The 17,577-nt window shown below is 36.4% G+C and overlaps 1 long non-coding RNA gene across 1 annotated transcript in view; it reads right to left on the reverse strand.

The window, feature by feature from the left end:
* LOC147828079 (uncharacterized) overlaps positions 1-14,752 on the reverse strand; it is a 32,149-nt gene extending 17,397 nt beyond the window's left edge. The window contains exon 1 of the long non-coding RNA XR_015451500.1: positions 14,663-14,752. This is a non-coding gene — a long non-coding RNA (uncharacterized LOC147828079). The remainder of the gene's footprint in view (positions 1-14,662) is intronic.
* Positions 14,753-17,577: the final 2,825 nt, after the last annotated feature.

Raw genomic sequence — 17,577 nt, forward strand, 5'->3', positions numbered from 1 at the left:
GGAATGTACCAGTCAGAATAAAATCTTTCTATGAGGCTAAAGGTAATATAAAACATCAAATTTGGTATTTGGGGAAAAAAACAGATCAGGAATCGGGAAAAGACCAAGGCCAAGATATTGTCTATCAATACAACTGAAGAACAAAGTATATAATTTCTCTGTAATCATATTTATTATTATCACCAATAATTTATTGAACTCGAGACTAAAGTAATTCCAGTAAGTCTGCATCCTTTACTTTCCCATCTTTACTTCTGGTAGAGAGTATTTAGATGTGAATTCATTAGATTTTTAAAAATAATAGATGTTCTTCAGTTCTAAATTCAAGAACTGGAACTAAATAGGAACTACTTTGGGATTATCTCTCTCATCATTAGCTGTCAGAAAAATGAGCAGACACCTAGAATGCAGCTGTCACAGCAACACTGAGAAACACAGGACACTAAGCGACCAAACACAAGAGTGCAGTCTTGAAATGCAAACTATTGCATGAAGCACTGGTAAAAGCTACAAGCCTATTAACAAAGTGCTATTTTATAATGATTTTCAAAACACACCTCATCACTGGTGACTCTTGTTTTAAGAATTAAAATGAAGATGAAATTTATTAGAATTTCTCAATCCTATCAGGCCTCTTGCAACATTTATTTTTTCAGTTTAGTGATTGCTCATAGTCCACAGAAGCATAAAATAGATCTGAACCACTGGGAACATCTCCATCTCCTTGGAAACTACTCCCAGATCTTGTCCTCCAAAGATGTATCAAATTTGTCTTCTCTTCCGAATGAAACTATCCTCAATATTCAGATACACAGTAATCACAATCATGAATAAAGAAATAAAATTATTCAAAATCTACTATCTCTATATCCAGGATTATCACCAAGGACATTGGTAATATTATTGAGTAGAATCTACTGGGCCGAGTGTAGAGTTACTGTGATAGATAGATAGATAGATAGATAGATAGATAGATAGATAGATAGATAGATAGATGGCACTTTTTGTATTTCTTATTTCCATAGGATAAACACATTTGGGTATTAAGTCTTTAGAACCTTGAATGCCTGTTCTGTTTTAAATTTCATACTGCATTGCTAAATCAGGTCCATTCCGTTCTTTGCAGATGACCTCATAAACTAGCAATAACCAAGCAAGAGAAAGATGCCTCACTTCTATTTCCAGTCATGGATATGTTCTCTAGCAAAGTTCAGCAGACTATCCTAAATTTCCTAAATTTAGTGTATGCTTACTGAGCCATTAATGAAGTGAAACTTTGTTCTCTATTTGGCTCTGGTTTTCTGACATATGTTCCTTTGTAGAAAAGTCAAGTTTAGAAGAAGTAGGAAGCATGGAATTCAGGCACCAAATCCCCATCCTGCATCTCTAAAATAACCTTTCTACAAACTTCCATAGTAATATTATAGGATGCTTCTAATACCTCTTTGTTGGTCTTTGATCATAAATGTTCATAAAAGAGACCATGTAAGTATTGAAATTATTTCTAGTTACTACTGGACAAAAATCAGCCCAATATCTGGATTTCAGTTGTTAGACCTAAGTTGGTTATGATTAGGTAAAATGTATTTTTTGGAACATTCCTAATCCTCTATGCAACTTGTTTAAATTATTTATAATCAACAGTGTCTCTGGGATAAGTTATTCAAAACTGTAGGTAGATGGCTGTGGTCTGACTCAATCATTTTTGCCAATATCTTTCAAAAAATGGGTAAATTATTGTCATTTATTTTAAAAAAGCAAAATATGAACAAAATAATAGTACCATAAATTAGTTTAATGCTTTAGAGTACTTGTTCCTGATCATTAGGCAAAAGGCTAATATTTGTCTGTAATGAATTTTTAGATCCATAAATAAGAAAAAATAAAATCAGAAAAAGGATTTCATTTTTGCACAGACATAAAAGCTCACGAGACATTTTCCAATATCAAAATAATGGAAAACACTAACTCAAGAAAAAGTAGTACCTGTTTTTAAGCTTATCAGAGAGTTGACAATGTTAAAAAAAGATGAATGAACTAAATTCCAAAATGTTATAATGTACTCACAGGAGATTTTTGAGGACTAGGCAGCAAACCCACCCTATGTAAGGATTTTACTGATGTAATGAAAAGCAATAAAAAAATTGATGGGCACATATTGGTCGATACATTGGATATAATCCTGAAGACTCAGACTTGGGGAAAATTATATACATGGCTGCTAATTTTTTTCCAAGGAGTCTCCACCAGGTGCATGTTGGCATATCAAAGACTAGAAGTAAGAATGCAAGGAGAGAGTAGGTAGTCTCCCAAGGCTTAGAAAGCCAGGAGCAAAAGAAAAGAGAAGAGTGATTCTGTAGCTGAGAGAGCCTTCAGACCAACAATAAATCAGAGATAACCAGAATCTCACTGTGGCTTATATTTCAAGTTCAACTAAAATTGGAATATTGAAGATATCTTCAAAACAACTAATTTTAAATTCAATTTGTTGATTTCTTTCATATATTAGCATTGTATTCTGCAACTCTACTATAATTGCTTATCAGTTCAGAGTTTTGTCAATTCTTTTCTGTTTTCTCCAAAGACAATCACATCATCTGCAAAGGCAGTTGTATTTCTTCCTTCCAGTAGGTTTATATTCAATATCTTTCTCATCTTAATGCAATAGTGACTTCTAGTATGATGTTTAAAACAATGCAAGATGAAGCATCTTTACCTTATTCATGGTCTTAGCAGGAAAACTCTGAGAGTCTCTCCATTAAATACAGTGCTAGCCATGAGGTTTTCTAGACAGATTTTCAAGTTAAGGAAGTCTTCTCCTCTTGTTAGCTGAGAATTTTATCAAGAATAGGAATTGTTTTTTCTCCATCTATATATATGATTATGTGATTTCTCCACTTTAGCCTGTTAGTGTGATGGGTTAATTAATTGATTTTCAAATATTGAACCACCCTTGTATACCTGGGATGAATTTTACTTCTTCATAATGTGTAATTATTTCTATGCTGTTGGGTATGAATTGTTAAAATATTTAGGATTTTTGTATATATGTTTATGAAAGATATTGGTCTATTCTTTCTCTTTCCTTGTAATATCTTTGCCCATTTTGGTGTTATAATAATGTTGGCCATGTGGGAGGTATTCCCTCATTTCCATCTTATGTAAGAGATTCTAGAGATCTGATAGAATTTTATCTTTAAGTGTTTGGTGCAATTCACCAGTGAATTCATTTGGGCACAATACTTTCTCTTTTGGAAGTTTATTCATTGTTGGTTCAATTTCTTAAAAAAATGAAAACATATTCTGATTGTCTATTTCTTCTTGTATGAGCTTTGGCATATTGTATTTTTCAAGGAAATGACCCATTTCATTTAAACTATCAAATTTGTAGCCATGGATTGGGTTACTTGGTTTTTTGGTGTATTTGAGTTCTTTATGTTCTCTAGACAGTAATCCTCTGTTGAAATAGTGGCTTGCAAATTTTTTCTCATATTCTGTAGGCTGTCTTTTCACTCTCCTGGCTCTTTTGAACCCTACACACCTGCTCAATTGAAAAATGCCAATTATAGGGAAAAACTGATGGAAATACCTGATATAGAATAATTGTGGTGCATAAAACAGAATTTACTTGTCTAATTTACATAAAATAAAATCAGTATAGTCAAAAAACCTAGTAAAAGGTTAGCCAGGATCTTTAAGGCTCAGAGACTCCTGTAGATTTCTGGCCCAAAGGATCTGTATGGGCAACAATCACATCAGAACTGCTGGAAGCATAACAGCCAGATCTGTGCATTTAAGCTAAGCTGTCTGTGTGCCAAGAGCCACTTCATTTTGGCCTGGTGCACCCATTCATCAATCTCAAATCTCTACAATTCACAACATAAGCATGAGCTATTTGACATATAGCCAGGCTTTCACACACCAGCCCCACAAATGTCAGGCTCTATCAGGCCTGATGTGACAACAATCCAGAACTCACTGCTAAAGAACCAGAAGAGAAAATACTTTGCTAGGTCTCTCTGAGAGATAATAATGAGATCCTCTATGGAGTTGATTTTATAAGTCCATATATTTTTACTGTTCTTATTGGCTTTGTTTTTATCTAATCATCCTATTTCCCTTAAAAACTCAGGGCAACAGTGAAGATATATTTGCCCCTGGCTCCAGAGTTGAGAAGTAACTCTCCTCTTTAAAAGAGAAATGGATTCTTCAGTTGTCTTATTTCACAGAATGCACTATGTTATTTTCATAGACAAGTACATTCATTACTATTACCAACTGGGATTCCATAGTCCTTCCTTTTTGAATCCTCATCTATTTTGCAAGCTCTTGTGGACTGGGGCTTTGCCTTACTCAACTCAGACCTCCACGTGGCCTGACAGATGCCTATAAGCATTATAAAGGCAATGGACACAGGGTTCAAATCCCAGTTTCTCTCCTTGGTAAATTAATGGTCATAGGAATATTTTTATCATTTGCCAAGTAGAAATACCTATAATGTTCATTTCATAGGATTACTGGGAATTAGGTAACATTATGCAAAGTATCAGAAAAATAGTAGGTACTCAATAGATGTTCATTTATAATTTTTATTTTTACTTGATTGATTTTAGAAAATCTACAAAAAAAATTAAGCCTAGATTACAAGACCATCAAGAGACACATTAAACAGATGGCAAGACAACATGAAGATGAGGCATGAGAGAGCAGTTTGAAGAAGGCAGGAAGGGTAAGGTTTAATCAATATGGAAATGTGGGCACAAAAGGACCTGGATGATGCTGAATACATTTTCTTCTCCAATAATGAGGACAGAAAGCCATCTGAGCAGGCTGTACTAATCTCTTATTTTATTATACAAGGGTGATTCTCACCCTGTGCTATCCTGTAATTTGCATGGCAAATGAAAATAGGGTCTGAAATAGGGACAAAGAGCCTGCTGAGTCTGGTGCATTTTCACAGGCCAGGTGGGTAGGTCCATCTGCAACATAAACTAACAAGCTTCTACCCTCCATATCTGTTCCCTATAAGGAAAATAATGGAAAACATACAATAATTATTACTACTCTTGTTTAGGTATCACTCTTTGTATTATTTGTATTGTTTATGTTAAGGTATATTGAATACTTTTATGTTCAATTTTATGCTATGATTATGTTCTATGCTGAATACTTTACATATTTTTCCACAAATGATCCTCAACACAGCTCTATAGCATAAACAAGGAAATATACTGTTGTTGTTCTCCATTGACAAATAAGAAATCTAAATTGATAGGAATTAAATAAAATTTCTCATATAGCTAGTAAGTGGTAAGGCCACAACTTGAATAGTTTTTCTGATTTCAGAGGTCTTCTTAATGCTTAAGAATGAACCTTGTCATCATTGTAAACATTAGCATCAGTACTATAGCCATCAGTATTGTTCATTGTCAACTGCACTCACTGGCCATGATTAATTTGTGATATACTAACCAAAAATGGTATGGATGTTCATAAATAAAGGACTGTGCTTATGCTGCCTTTTATTGATATTAATGAGTATTGGTTTGGGTATATTTCCTGTCACTCTATACCTATAAAGGCTAGCAAGGGATAAATAAACCTAACATCATTTAAAACAAACAATCCAAAGCTTTTTTCTCCCTCTGGAATACTCTAAGCAATACTCCTCCAACTCTAAGACAAATACTAACATGAATATATTCCTCCATAACATGAGCTACCTGTACCTGGAAAACTGAATTTAAGAAAACATTTTGTAAAGTTGGAGCAGTCTTTGCCCCACTTCTTAACCATTCCTCCATTTGCCAGTCCTACTTCTAATTTTCTAGTGTACCACAGGCCAAATCTAGCTTCACTGAAGTAGGAAAAAGAGGGGCAAGGAATAAATAAACAGAATTTTAAAAGGGAAAATAAAATATATAGGCACAGAAACCAGAGAAATCCCTATAAATCCACTATATTTTTGCAAATCAACCAATAGTGCTGCATTGTTAGTGTCATGGAGAACTACTTTGAAATGTTCACCTTAGAAGACTTGCTTAACCTGTGGAAACTGAATTTGCATTTCAATTCTATTTCCTGATTTTTGCAGTTCTTCCCACATAAAAGTACCGCTGTCTCCAATATTATGATTATCCCTCCTTCCTGATGCAGTCTTAACCAACACAGCACATGGGTGGGAGTGACATTAATTAATTCATCAATAAATATTTATTGAGTATTGAAATGTCCCAGCTACAGTGATAGGTTCTGGCAACAAAGCCAATTTAATTATATAAAAGAAGCTAAAAGAAAAGTTTCTCTCAATGGCAGAGTTCATATTCTAGTGTGGTAGACTAACAATAAATAACAAATATTTAATTTGATAAATGCTACAAAGAAAAAACAAGCAAGGGGGGTTGAGAGTGGCTGGGATAGGATGCAATTTTATACTGGTGTAGTTGAGAACTTCCCTCTAAGAAACTGACATTTGAGCATAGACACACAGGTAGTAAGAAAGTTCTGTGTATCCTCCAGAGAGGAAATGCACAGTCCCTGTGAGGGGAATGGCTTGGTGTTCTCTCTCTCTCTCTCTCTCTCTCTCTCTCTCTCTCTCTCTCTCTCTCTCTGTCTCTCTCTCTCCCCCTCTCTCTCTCTCCCTCTCTCTCCTCTTGCTCTTGCTCTCACTGTCTTCTCTTGCTCTTTCTTTCAAACTCTCTCTTTCCATAGACAGATGCAATATATCTTGACTCAACATTGGTAGTAGCACAGCACGAGTACTTCTAAACCCCGGCTACCAACCTCTACTCAGCTGTCACCACATGCCTTCATCTTTAGACCCACCTATCAAGCATATTTCCACTATCAGTCTCTGCATCTCCACAGGGTCTGGGGCACAGAGCCAAGTTCTATCAGTGGCTTTCTCGAAGGATCTCTCACTTAGCATGAAGATAAAGGAACATTACTGGCACCACTGCTGTGTGAGTCCACAAGATTCAGAGCACATCGGTAATCACCTTTCTGTCATATAACAAAATACCTGAGATAATAAATTACCAAAAACAAAAGTTGATTTTGGCTTACAGTTTCAAAGGTTGCTTTCTATGATCATTTAGTCCTCTTGTTTTGGACCTGGGGCAAGGCAGCACATCATAGAAGGAGCATGTGGAGAGCAAACCTGTACACCAACAAGCCAGGGAGCCAAAGAGGAAAAGAGGGTGCTGGGGTCCAACAATCCCCTTCAAGAGCCTGCCCTCAGTTTTCCAGGGACCTGCCAATAGACCTCACCTTACAAAGGTTCCTCCCCCTCCTAAGCCTTTAACACACAGGCTCTTGGGGGATATTAAACATCCACACACTCAAACTTCTTACCAGCATCACTCTAATTTGCAACCACTCTTTTGTCCTCCCCCATGGCTTTTAAATAACTAACTAAGGCAAAAAGTAAACTAGAAGTTAAGAAAATAGCTTTTGCCTGCTGCTGTGTAAGTTCCCTTCAGCTACATACTGTTTTGGAATATGGAAATATTTGCCATTTGTTTTCCTGTTTTCTTGAGGTTTCCCAATCATTAACAAAAAGTTCTCATTTTAATATAGCTTGTTATATGAATATATTGCAATATATGAATATATTGCAATATCAAAAATTTTGAAAGAATTAATACATTTAAATTCTATAAAAAATGATTAGCTGAGACTTATCAGGGCTATATTTTTCTCTTTGTCATAAAGCTCCCACAGGATGAAGGAAAATAGAGCCTCATCAACTCAACTGTATTTTCTGGGGGGATGCTTTTCAGTGAGTTTCTCAGAATGTTATATAATGTCCTTCCTCTGAAGATTATAAAGAGAAATTTCTATAAGAACACTTGTAAACAATGTGTTTCTTTTTATTCTATGGACATTGAATCATACAAAGGATTATTTTTCCTTCTCCTCCCTTGCTTCCACAAAACTCAGAGCTTTGAAATTCATAACATGCCCTCTATATATTAACACTTATTTCTCTTATTTTACTCATACACATTAAAATCTCTTGTATTAGCCTTAATTTATTAGAGTAAAAAAATAATGAAATTAAACTAAAAAGCAGATGCTTGAGAACATCTGTCAAGCAAACAGAAATACTATAAAAATAATAAATACAACCTGGCTAATAATTAAATTCCAAATGCCAAAGACCTGCCCTTTCTGATAAATGCAAGACACAAAAATTCATCATGGAATCCAAATATACATAAGTGGAACCTGTTTTATTTTATGACTATTACTGAGAAACCTAAGCTGTAGACCATGGAGAGACAATCTAAGAAAACAATGGTAAAGAGAAAACTGAACCTTGTCTTACAAATCAAAAGAAAGAATTATAAGGCACTTGAGTCAGTTTTATTAACTAGACCAAGATATATATATATATATATATGTGTGTGTGTGTGTGTGTGTGTGTGTGTGTGTGTGTGTGTGTGTTTAAGCAATAATTAAAATAATATGTGCAATAGAGCCTGGTAGTATTGGTGTTAAAGGAAAAAGAAGTTAGTAAAACTGAATTATACAAACAGCATCTCAAAATATGATAATTGGTGACTTAGTAATAAGGAAAGAATAAAGCAAGTAGAGTGTGCAAACACCACATCCAGCTGCTCCTCAGACAATAGAAGCTTTAGATGAAAAAACAATGTATAACTATATCCATATTTTCTCCTTCTGGCTATTTTCTGATTGTTATTGTTGTATGTTTATTTCTTTCACAGCTGTTCCCAAGTTCACTAACCATCTTGCTTGTGTTTTATCACGTCAACACATTTCTCATATCCTCTTCCATCTACCCTTCTCAGGTATCCCCAAAGAATCTCACACACCAGCAACATTCTCTCCACATTTTCCTTTTATTTCTAGTTTTCTCACAGCATGCCTTCACAGGAAGGAGGGACAGCACTGCCAAGACTTTCCTCTGCTTTAATGAAGAAAATGGTTAAGAATGCTAGTTTTTCTTTCTAAGTCCACAGGAGGTAAAGCTTTATGTTCATCTACTAGTTCATTTGACAAGGAATAATTGAACATCTTCTACATGCTAACTGCTGTGTAACCAGTAACTGCAAAGTGAGTTCACAAACTCTATTTCAATAATCTTCAACCTCATCCTGAGGTGCCCTTATTAGTGTCATACAGGGAAAACTAACTGAGACTAACTGAGATGCAGTGACATTCCTAGCCAAAATACAAGGTTCTTGACTTTTCTGAAAAATGGTAATGTAGAAGGACCCACCCACAGTATATAACTAATTCTTGGGTATATTGCAACAGACTTTATAATAAATTACATATAAGAAAGAGAAATACAAAGAAAAAAAGAAAGAATATTTACAACACCAACAAAAAGCTGTAATAAAATTGAAGGGTGATAGGTTTTAAGAAAATGTGACAGCCAAGTTATCTTTGGATAAATGCCTTCCTACCTCAGTGCTTCACTTTCTAAGTTTGCATAAAACTGTATAGATGATTAAAGTAGGAGCCTCCCACTTTAAGTTCACCCCTTCAAAGAGAACAAATGTGATGCCAAATAAAGCAGCATACTCGTCAGCTTCCAATAAAGACAAATGAAACCCTCTGCAGAAAAGCATCATTAATTTATGTCTTCAGGTTACACACAGATTGAGTTGAACCAATAAAATATTACCAAACACAAAAGAAAACAACCACCATCAGATTCAGCAGAAACAATAAATAATATATGTCTTTAGATGGTCAAACATCTCAGATATGAAATTTAGCAGTATAAAAACTATATATTCAGGGATTAAAGGAAAAAAACTTTAAAAAGAAATTAGGAACCTAGAATATAAAACTAGCTACTTCAGGGAAAGAGAGCTATAGCAGCAGACATGACCCCAAAAGACAAAGAAGGTAGCAGGGAAGAGAGACACACAGAGGCAATGGTGTGACCATGCTGAGGCAACTGAGCAGATGGCAGTGAAACAACAAGGAAGTTGGGGCAGAGATTACTGCAGAGGCAGAAGCAGGCCTGGCAGCCTTTAATTCAATAAACTAATTGAATTAAATTCAATACAGGACCTTTAGACACTGTAATTTTACTTCTCTTCCCAATTTATAAATTTATTTCAGTTATTTTATTCCATAAATATTATTATGATAATTTTATATAGCCAATCACTTCGTAGATTTATTTACCTGTGTTTACCACTTATTTTGCTCTTCTTTCTGATACCTGCAATGGTCTAGGGGATCCATGATTACAGCTCTCTTGGGGAGGCACCTGCTCCCCAGTGACTACTCAGATGCAGAGATAGAGTATTTATTATCTATGGACACATAACAAATTTATCCAAAAATTGCTTTCTTACTTAAAAACAAAACATCTTTTAAAAATCTCAAGTTTCTAAAAAAAATTTTTTTATTTAAATCTCAATTTCTATAGGTCATGAGTCTGGGTGCACCTTGGCTAAAAGAGAAATGTAAAAGACATGTCCCCCGATGTCAATAAATCAGTGCGTTTACATTTATTGAGCTTCTATTACATATCAGAAAGCACGCTAATAGCAAAGGAGAGAAAACATAAATGAAACATGGGCTTTACCTTCAAGGTGTTGATGAACAAGTATAGGCAAACAAAAAATTATCAAGTAATATACAAGGCAAAGAATGGCAGAGATGAGGCAGAAGTGGAAAGTAATCAGTTAACAGTTCCATAAGCCACACTAAGGCAGGCCATAGAGAACCACTGAAGGTTGTCATCAAGGTAGTAATACAATCAGAATACTATCCCTGCTGCTGAGTGTAAGATGAGTGCAGAGTCAAGAAGATAAGTCTGCAGAAAGTGAAGGGATCCGTTAATAAAAGTGAAAACATTCTTTACTTCAGCTTCCACTTGCAGAAGTATCCAAACCACCCAAATACCCACCAGCCCTCCCCTTAATCAACCTCATAAACAAGCGTGACTACCTTGGCTCTCCCCACCCTCATCTCTGTTTTCCCACTGCTGGCAAGGGTCCCACAACACCACTCACTGGGGGGACCTTTTGCCTGAGGGCCTGGTAAACAGTAGATTCCCAAGAAGCTTGTTTTTGCTGAACCGCATGAACAGTGGAAGATGTTGAGGAATGGATACATGCCTTGCCTCCTGTTTTGTTGGCTTCCTCTTAATTTGGCAAAAGTCTGTGGCCTTGAAAGTAAGAGACTTTAGCAAAAAAAGAAAAAAAAATGAAAAGCATCTGTGCTCTATGTCCTCAACCCAGTTATGAAAGCTCCTGTCCTGCTTCAAAGTGCTTGACAGCAGCCAGACCCAACTGTTTAGTTAATAAAACCACAAAGACTACAGAAAAGAAGCCAAACAACCTATAACTCCCTTTCAAAATATCCAGTAATCATAATTGACTCCATTGCTCAGAAACCCTTTCATTAATTGAGTCATTTAAAAACCTACTGTGTACCAGGAATTGTAATGCTCTTCTTTCTGAAATTCAAAGGCTACCTTCCCTACATGATTTTTAGGAGGAAAGGATATTTTGAATGTCTATTACTCATTTATAATCACCCTGTATCTAAACTGTGAAGTCCAGTCATCTTTGTCTTAGCTGTCCCTGTATTTTCATCCTATTCCTGTATCTTCACACTATTATTTTGGCTACCCAGAGGTCCCAAGAAAAAGAAATATAAAAAGTCTTGTTCTCCTCTATTTATCAAATGGAGGCCAAGAAACATCACATCTTTCTCAGAGACAAGGGAATGTTGTTTTAAGACTAGGTGAATAATGCATTAAATAGGGGAGGTTATACAAGAAGTTATTATCTTGAACTCAATATACCTAGTGTTTTTCTGCTTCCAACAATCAGCATTTCTTAATCTCCCATGTAGCTGTTTAATAAAATCTTTGGCACAGATCTGGAAAATACAGCAAGGGCCTTACTACTGTGTGAGCAGTCCAGGATCTGCAGTATGAGCCTCCAAATGGGTCCTTGACTGAAGCCACAGATGGTGAGCTAGCCCCAATGTCATCCAAAGTCCAGTATCAAGCTGAACATGAAGTGTAGACAACTGTCTCCATGATGACCAGAGGGTTCTTTTTGTTGTTTGAGTGTATCATAGCCCACTTAACAATATGATCATCTAGCTTTCCAAGAATTTTACACAAAAATTTTGTTATTAAAAATTTCAGTAACCATTACTTGACAGCTATGAAAATAATTCAGAATTTCTTTGACCACTTAGAAAATAATTAAGAAAGTCAAGCATGCCAAGCAGCCCACACTGGTCACGAAGTGTAGAACACACTGAGAAATGAGAAAATCAACCTCCTGGTGCTCACAACAAACCCACATACAAAACACACAAGAGACATTGAGGAAATTGTTCCAGAGACCTCAAAGGTCATCTATACTTAGGGATTTTTTCCAAATATTGGGGGGGGGGGTCCAACTGATTATCCTGAATTGTCACTGATCCTGATCTCTGATTTATTTGTGGTTGTTGCCCATTGGGAGAATCAAACGAGTGGCAATTGACTTCTTCAAGGGAAGAGTTATAGGCAAAAAAATGATTTTATGGTACTTTAAAAAAAGAAATCATGCTAGAATCACTCTTTAAAATGTGAGGGGGAAAAGCCATGCACGATAGTGCATGCCTGAAATCCCAGCACTCAGGAGGCTGAGGCAGGAGGATCACCTCAAATGTGTAGCCTGGGCTACATAGTGAGTTCAAGGCCATACTGGCCTACATAGGGAAGACTTTGTCTCAAAAACACACACACAAAAAAAGAGAGGAAAGTGTAGGTATCAGAGTTGATAAGGCAATGGGTCCCATCCAGAGCTTTGTGAGGAGAAAATAAAAATATGTACTTTCAACTACAGATGTATGAAGAAAGGAACAGTTATGAGGGAAGCAAACCGAGATGATGTTCTATTGTCAGCTTATTAAAATGTGATTTGTTTAAATCTCATTATTTCCTGAGACCTCTAAAGTAGGAAGAAGTTTAAAAATACAAGCATTCCTATACCCCTCTTAAGGAGATGGTGGACGCTTTATGCAGAATGTGCCATGAGGTTATGAAATTGGTTCTTCCAGTATTGCCACATTTGAGGTGCACCATAGGAAGACAGTAGGATAGCAGGAGGTGTTTAGATCTCTCTCTCTCTCTCTCTGTCTCTCTCTCTCCCCCTCCCTCCCTCCCTCCTTCCCTTCTTTCCTCTTTCCCTCTCTTGTATATGCATGTGTGTTTTAGGGGTCAAGTAGATTCTCACAAGGCTAGAAAGAAGCTTCTCCCCCATGAAGAGAGCTTCATGACAGAGGGCTTGACAGGTATTCTTGGAATTTGAGGGATGTAGGGATTGGTACTTAACTCAGTCCTGGAAATTTTGAACATGGGAGTCTGTGGCTAAAAGTGAAATTCGTGGAAAAGGCTTACTTTCCCCTGAGAAAAAGGCAAAGATGTTCATTGAAGGCTGGGGGAGAGACGTGACATAGCAGAGTGAGAAAGGCTAAAAGCCAGAGAGCCAGCATAAAGGGCAGAAGATAAGAGGTGGGGACTCTCCAACAGCACACAAATATACCATGAGAAAAAGTAAAATCAGTATCTAACACTCTCCATGCCTCACAGTCACTGTATCAGTTATCAATCTATGACTTCTCAGCTGTCTATGTGCCCTTCAATATATGCTTCATGATGCACAACAAAATTTCCTTTAGCATTTCTTCCTTACAATGAGCACAGTATTAAGCTTTCTCAGGATAAGGTGCTGGAGGATGCCCACAAGAGAAAGAGACAGTCCTATACTACGGAGTTCCCACCCATGGTCAAGAGGAGCAGCGTGAGTATGAGGTTACTTGGCGACCACTGCCCTGGCCATAGGCCCAAAAGGCCATCTCTCTGTGACCCTGCCACCTTACCTGGTGATAACCTTCCAATAACACCCTCAACCTAGGAACTTATGTCCCATGCAGACCACATCCTCTAAAAGTGGCTGGTGATCTGGCTGGTGATCAGCACCCCTGGCTGCTGATCTGGAAGGTTCCCTACTTCCTGCCAGCAAGTCCCACCAGCCCAAGACAGATGAAATAAGGGAAATTTTCTGCTATTCAGAGGACTGACCAATTCCTTCTTCCACAAGAAGTTCTGATCTAGGGACTTTCCTCACCCCTAATGGGTAGTATGGTTTCCTTATATCTGACACTCCTTTATCATACTTAATAACTCTTTATATAAAACTTCCCCAGTTATCCACTGTGCAGTTTCTACAAATTCCTCCTATTCCTTGATTAGGCACAAGCTTCTATAGTCACCAGTGCACTTCCAAAGTTACACAAGTCAGATTAGATCTTCTGGCCTTTACCTCTCTCTTTCCTATCTCCTGCAACTCTGGAGGAGCTAGATCAGCCCTATGAAAGGGAGAGAAAGAGGAGGCAGAAAACACTGGTGAAATAAAGAAAACGCAGCCTCCCTATCTTACTCCAGCATTTTTCAATCACTACAAGCCTGGTCCAAGATAGAGTAAGAGGAAAACAGAATTTTCAATTAAAGCCTTTGGAACTCCTTCTGAATTTCCCAGGGCCTAAACATAACCGGCAAAGCAACTGGATCTGCCCAAGTTTTTGCAATGATGGAGAAGGCAGTAAAAGAGTCAAAGAGGCAAATATGAGAAACAACAAAATCATCTTCATATGTACTTACCACGCCAGCTCATTCATTACATTTATTTTCTCATTCTCAGATAAACATTTCACAGAACTATGAGAATGATATTCTGTAGACTACATAAATTCTACCTGTTATATGTTTGTCTATTAGAACTTTCAGCTACTAGCAGACTAGATTGTCAATTATTAATATATCTTAAGAATTTTTAAAAGAATCATTATGGTCAAAGGTTAAACCAAGTAGAAAGAAAAGATAACTAATATATAGATAGAGAAAAACAACCTTGTTCTGGAGTTGGAGTCTTAAGTTGGCTCTGATTCCAACCAATTTTTTAAAGAAATTAAACCCAGAGTGAAAGAAGCCATTGTATTTTATATTGACTACAAAATTATCGAGCAATGGACATTCTGTGACAAAGAATCACACAATTGTATTAGATTTGAAATATTGTCTCATCCTTAACCTCTTCCTCAAAGCATCCATTCTTTCTGTAGTTTCTCTGCAACTTATTTTCAGAGAATCGGGAACAAGGAACACTTCCCCTTCCAAGGGTAACTCATCCCAATTTCAGAGGACATAAATGTTCAGGAAATGGTTCCTCTAATTGAAGTAAGAATCTAATTTCACTTCTAATCATGCTCTCTGGAGAAATACAAAGTGTTAAGGCCCCTTTTCTTTGTGACAGTCCTCTTAATACTTGAAGGTAGTTGTTATATCCCTGTAGAGATTTTCTTTTCTCTAAGCTAAAAAGCCAATGTTTATTTTTCCAGTGGGGTGGTTTAGTGTTTTCTTACTCTCCTTTGATCACACACCAGTAATCAATGTCTTCTGTTTCATTTTCTTTATATATTTCCTCTATGTATAATGAGATCTTTATTGTGAGATATATATATATATATATATATATATATATATATATAGCCACAATATATAAGCTACATGGCAGAACAGAGCAAGACAATCATCTCTTAAGATCAGTATAATCTACTTTTATGAGAATAACCCAATAGCTACTCTCACTCTGAACCTGTTCTCTGGGCAGCTTATTAGTTTTTAGTGGTTTTAACAACCACAAATATGATCCCCTAATACCTAGTCGATATTGTCAACTCACATTGCTTCCTGCCATCTTGAAATATTTTACCCTACCATCTACTCAGCATTGATCCTGGATATCACAGTTACCTCAATCTCAACTGGTTGAATTCTAAAATCTCTGTATTTTTCCTAGAAGCATGCATCTCTTCCTATAATATACATCTCAGTTAAAATCATCAGCCATTATGGTTAGATTGTACCATTAAGAGACAAATGTTCACTCTCTCTTACACTCTAAATACCCCAATAAACATTCTTTTCATCCTTTGCGCTATGCCATGATTCACAATATTCACATTATTTCCTCAGTCTCTACTCTACTATTAATCCCCACACTTTATTATTTCTTGCCCCTCATTCAGTATTTACCCCAAGTATCGTCTCTTTCCAAAGCTCAGATGGGAACAAGGTTAAGATCTTGGGTGAAACTTTCATATAAATATAGAAAATTTTCGGGTTTCTATGTATCACATCTCCCTCCAAATCATCCTCCTTTGAGATAAATATACAGCATCCAAACCATCCCAAAATGAATCTGATTTCTTCTTTGATTTTGTTTTCTGTTTTAAAATTTTTTTCCTAAGAATTCTCTTAGTTCTTTTTCACTTTCTTCATCCAAAATGAGATATACCCTCCACTAAACTTGTTTTGTACTTTTTTTGGGAACAAGAACTTGAAAAACTTTTGAATATTATGTTGTCATCAAACAGTATAAAGGATGCCTTTGTAACATTTGGGAGATTAAAGGCCTGGATTGAAGAGACTCTACGACAACTATCAAATATGTCAGTTTATCTGGGCATCAAGAAAAGATCTACCAATAATTCAGAGACACAAAGCAAGTAGGCTAAAGGGCCTGTAGAGATCACTAATTCCAACATCTCAAGGTCAGAATGAGGACTTTGAAAGGAGAACTGTGTTAGGGCCTTGGGTTCATTACTCATAAATGTGTTTCTAGCCAAGTACCTTAACCTTTATATTCTTCATCTACAAAGTTAGGATAATAATAATACTCATCTCATGGGATTTTAATAACACATGTGCTGTAAATTACCAGTTTAAAGCTCAAAAGTGTCAACTACAAGTTACACTCCTAAATCAGGAAACTAGCTGAATGCTTAATGGGGACTCAGTCTGGAATCCTCCTCTAATACTGACATTACCATCACAAGTGTGTGGTGTATTTTGAGAAAGCAAGATATATGGCTGAAAGAAATAGCATTATCTATACATGTAATACTTAGTTTTTATAAGGCTTCATGAATTTTTCCATAGTAAACATTTAACATTAGAAAATAAAATACCTTATTTGACGTTAATTGCCACATCATCTTTTAAGACATTCCTTGACCTCAGTTATATGAATGCTAAATTTATGGGTAATTAGATTGTTTTATTATTATGAGTATAATCAATAACATTGAGGACAGAACAAAATGGTAGCTGATTAAGAACCTTCAGAATATCACGCCACAAACATATCAATCAATTTGAGTAGCTATTCACTGGCCAAACTTCTTTCAAAACAGATAAGCCAGAGGAGAGACCATAGCATTAATTTTAGTACAACAAGAAAAGACAAACTGAAGAAAGCAGAAAAGTAAGAATTGCCTGTGTCATCCCCTTTTATCAGCCACTTTTTCATCCCTGGGACAAAGTATCTGACACCTGCATCTTAAAGGAGGACAGGTTTATTTTGGCTCATGAATGCGGTGGGTTCAGTCCACTGGTTCGAAGACAAAAATAGCATGATTGAAAGAGCCTGACAGAGGAAAGCTGCTCAATCTATGCCAGCCAGGAAGCAGACAGACCAAAAGGAGTAGCCAGGGACAAGAATATGCCCTTCCAGG

The sequence above is a fragment of the Heterocephalus glaber genome, unplaced genomic scaffold, assembly GCF_053883595.1.
Source record: "Heterocephalus glaber isolate CG9 unplaced genomic scaffold, H.glaber_assembly_v1.0 deba00001428, whole genome shotgun sequence".
Taxonomy (NCBI): Eukaryota; Metazoa; Chordata; class Mammalia; order Rodentia; family Bathyergidae; genus Heterocephalus; species Heterocephalus glaber.